We start from the raw sequence: 5,218 nt of genomic DNA on the forward strand, positions 1-5,218 counted from the left end.
TTCTCTGTCCAACCCTGTAGATTATCATTTTTTTCATGTTTTAACGTTTTTATGATAATGTTTCATTTGTTTGGAATGCTCGGGCGTCACATTTTATCAAAACAAGCGAAAAGTAGACAGTATGTCATTTTGGTCTTTCGTGGATAGTTGTCTCATTGGCAATCATACAGCCACATCTTCTTCTTTTTTTATATAATAAGTAGCAAATAGGAAAATGACGAAAATGAAAATTTGAGAAAATAAACAAAGGTAGAAAATATTGCCCGAGGTTATATGAGAACTATCCTGTAAATGGCGTTTCTGTGTTTTTGTTTTTGTATGGTTTAGTTTAATCATATGTTAGTAAAAACAATAATTCCTCTCAAACCGGTACTAGGGACCCGTGTTAAACTTGCCGACAGGTGAGAGTTTTTTTTTGCTCCATACTGAAGGCCTTACTAATGAAGAACAGCAATAAATGCACTGTTCGTTTGCATGTACTCATTTGATTTGTATACTTTCTTTTCTATTTATGTAAAATTAAGGGAGGGTACACAATTCATGTTTTTTTTAAATTATAACGTTTGTTTGATGTTTTGTTTTTTAAGATAATCACTTCATTTATATCAAATAAAAAGACATAATAACCAAATCATGTCACATGTAGCATTTTTTCAAGACCCAAAACACCATGCTTAAAAAAGAAATAAACATAGTTATGTTCGGCTTGTTAACGTTTGAGAGTGCGAAAACAAGTCTATTGCGAATGTGGACCTTATGTTGTATACTTATAATACTGGCACTCCCAATCTGATTGAGTACGATTTACAAACACCAAAGTTGATTTTGTTCACAAAGTTTTGACAAAGTTCACTATCATAAACATGCAAGCTTTGTACCATAAACCCTTAGTTCAACCATTAGCCGTTTTCTGCTTGGATGAAAATTCCATTGACAATTGTTAAAAGAAGTTTTTGCCGAAACTGGCCGTATAGAATGGTTATATAATTTATTAAGCATCACTGAGAACACTCAAATTGTCAATCCCTATTTTAATCATTTTGTACGTATTGAGCGTGTCAGTTTAGAGATGACTGAAATTTTTGTTGGTTCCAGTACAACTCGTGAATTTGTGCATGTAAACCTTTAATGGTTTGAAAAAGAAAATACAAAAACATTGAACAAATATTTCTTCATTTTTCACGAGTAATGAATAGCGTTTACTACCTATTCACTGACTAAATCCTTCTTCCCTTTTGAAGCCAAGTCTGAATGTTTATTTACAAAAGTCTATAGCGCATTTAAATCAACAAAACGAAGTTCTAAATTTGACGTATCAATTCTTTTGACTAATATGTTATATAAAATAGAGACATATATCTCTGTATAAAATAATGATAACATGTGAAATCAGAAATAGGACAAGACCTGAAATAATCTCAAATTTTATTTGGAAACGGAAGAGCAGTCCGTGTATGCAGGAGAAATTTATACATGATTTTAATTTAAGTTTTTAAGACCCCTCAGATATACCCCGAATCTTAGATTTATAGTTTACCATCTTTATTTGTTTTAAACAAGTTGTTCTGCATGCAGTTAACTAATCTAGTTCGTGTTCCCTGAGAGTTGATGTGCTTAGTACATTTGATGTTTAATTGGCTTTGTATACGTTTTTATATTCAATTAAGAAAATGATTATATACCGCTGTTTATGAGGAATCAAAATAAAGTGGTATTTTCCAATTATAAGGCACATGAGCAAGTGGCGGGTTTAATTATTATTTTAAAGACCTCAATCCTCCCTTTTAATTGTTATTTGTTAACCAACTTTAAAGTTTAAAAATAAGCATACAAAAAAAAAAACAGTCCAAGAAAAAGCACTTTTACTCTATATTGTGTAATTGCTTACAACTAGATAATGTTTCCATTGGACACCATGTCCGCCTGTACTTTCACATTTCCATGTTAAGTGAATAACAAAACACATGTACTATGTAAATGGAGATGTGTTGTATTTTAAAAATTGCATTGACTTATACAAATGTGAACCTCCAACTAAGTTAACTTTCACGTTGTCGGAAGTTATCAAACTATACCTTTACTAAAAGTTTCAAAAAATCCTTAATGATACAGAATGGTAAACGTACTGACTGTAAAACAAAATGCCCATTTCTATGGCAGACTTAGCACTAAACAGAAGCACAAATGTCAAACAAATATCAATTATAATCAATACACATGACAAATGTATGTCATTGAACATGACAATTTTGCCTGACTGAACATGAAACACATTTGTGTGACTAAACATGACAATATTGTATATCTTAACAGGAAACGTTTGACTGATTAATCTTTGCAGTATAACACATTTGAGTACCTGAAGTCAAGTTTGTGTGACTGAACATGACAAATGTGTGACAACACGTTTGTAAATCTGATCTTTACAAGAATGAATTTCTTTGCTTAACACCTTAGAGTGAATATGGCATGTATTTCTGACTCAACATTTTAAGTTTGTTGAATTGAACATGACACATTATTTTGATTTGAAATGGCATATGCATGCCTATGAACATAAAACATACGAGTGAAAAAAATTGTTTGATTGTGGACATACAATGTTTTCTATTGTTTAACATAAATTGTTTGTGCAACTCGTTAGTGACATCTGCATGTGACTGGATGGCCTTCCTGTGTGACTGAACACATGTCGTTAGTGACATATGCATGTGACTGGAAGGCCTTCCTGTGTGACTGAACACATGTTGATTATTGGGTCTTAGTATATATGTGTACGTTTGACAATATGAATTGTTCATTTGACTGAATGATATGTTTGTGTGAATGAACATGACAAGTCCGTGAGAGTCAAATTGACATGTCTGTGTTACTCAATATGACATGTTCTTGCGACTCAATATGACATGTTAGAGTTACTCAATATGACATGTTCAGGTTACTCAATATGACATGTCTGTGTTAATCAATATGACATGTTCTTGACACTCAATATGACATGTTCGTGTTACTCAATATGACATGTCTGTGTTACTCAATATGACATGTTCTTGCGACTCAATATGACATGTTCTTGTGACTCAATATGACATGTCTGTGTTACTCAATATGACATGTTCTTGCGAATCAATATCACATGTATGTGTTACTCAAAATGAGATGTTCTTGCGACTCAATATCACATGTCTGTGTTACTCAATATGAGATGTTCTTTTGACTCAATATGACATGTCTGTGTTACTCAATATAAGATGTTCTTTCGACTCAATATGACATGTCTGTGTTACTCAATATGACATGTTCGTGTTACTCAATAAGACATGTCTGTGTTACTCAATATGACATGTTCAGGTTACTCAATATGACATGTCTGTGTTACTCAATATGAGATGTTCTTTCGACTCAATATGACATGTCTGTGTTACTCAATATGAGATGTTCTTTCGACTCAATATGACATGTCTGTGTTACTCAGTATAAGATGTTCTTTCGACTCAATATGACATGTCTGTGTTACTCAATATGAGATGTTCTTTCGACTCAATATGACATGTCTGTGTTACTCAATATGAGATGTTCTTTTGACTCAATATGATATGTCTGTTTTACTCAATATGAGATGTTCTTTCGACTCAATATGTCATGTCTGTGGTACTCAATATGACATGTTCGTGTTACTCAATAAGACATGTCTGTGTTACTCAATATGACATGTTCAGGTTACTCAATAAGACATGTCTGTGTTACTCAATATGACATGTCTGTGTTACTCAATATGACATGTCTGTGTTACTCAAAATGACATGTCTGTGTTACTCAATATGACATATTCTTGCGAATCAATATGACATTCTGTGTTACTCAATATGACATGTTCTTATTACCCAATATGACATGTCTGTGTTACTTAATATGACATATTCTGGCGAATCAATATGACATTCTGTGTTACTCAATATAACATGTTCTTGTTAATTAATATGACATGTTCGTGTTACTCAATATAACATGTTCGTGTTACTCAATATAACATGTTCGTGTTACTCAATACGACATGTCTGTGTTACTCAATATGATATGTTGTTGTTACTCAATATGAACTGTTTGACATGTTCCTATTATTTAATAAGACATGTTCATTTGACTTAATATGGCAGTCAAATGATTGTTATGTTCATGTGATTCAATATTGTACATGAGATCTATTTCATTTCATCAAATCTTGAAACATCTTTCACAAGAAGTTAAAACTGTATGTCAATAATAGATTTCCACTGTTGAATGCTGAAGATGGTCCTTTTTAATGATTTATACTGAGATTTGAAAATTATACGATTAACCATCAAATTTAATTCATCTTTATTTCATTCATTTGAGGTCCTAAAACATTCAGACTTAGTACCACTCCATTTATTGAAAACCACATACTAAGTTAAAACCTACATGGTATTACCAATGTTATTTCAACTGATCGGGCGGAGCTAACGTTTTAATTTGCATGTGGACAGTCTATTTGAAGATGTGTGTGATAAGGATGATTGCCGTTATAATTAATACTGATTTCTAATCACCATTCAGTGTCATAAAAGGAATTTACAAAAGAATGACTAGACACTTCATTGATGAGTTTATCCTAAAACATCTATCTATAGATGGACTGGTTTAATATGAGCGAACCGGTTAAACTCCGCCCAGTCAAGTGAAATAAATCGAGTAATATCACTACCATATATTACTGTGAATTCATTATTATTTGTTGGATACCAATTTTCGTTGGTTTTGCAGGTACTGGTAAACCACAAATCAAAATGTTCAACGAATACCATATCTTCAATAGGCAATGCTTACAGAGATTAGCAAAAACAGGAAATCAAGTATCTACAAATATACAAGTTTCAGCAATCCACGAAAATTGATTATCAACAAAAATACATGAATCCACAGGATATCAGATAACCTAATGTCTGTTAGGGCTATTCCAGGGAAAACATGTGGGAAGTCTTGGTGGGTGTAGGGAGGGTTGACAAATCTTTTGTATACCCAAACATCCATAATTTTTATTTTCATTTGTAACATACATAAAATGGTTGTTTGCATTATGTGGTGTCCTAGACTCTCATATATTAAATCTGGATTTGCCATTACACATTTGATATGTTAGTTATACATGTATGTGCAAATAAAATATGTAAAAAAAACATGTCTATTTTTTTAATTA

This window comes from Mytilus trossulus, chromosome 7 (assembly GCF_036588685.1).
Source record: "Mytilus trossulus isolate FHL-02 chromosome 7, PNRI_Mtr1.1.1.hap1, whole genome shotgun sequence".
Lineage (NCBI taxonomy): Eukaryota > Metazoa > Mollusca > Bivalvia > Mytilida > Mytilidae > Mytilus > Mytilus trossulus.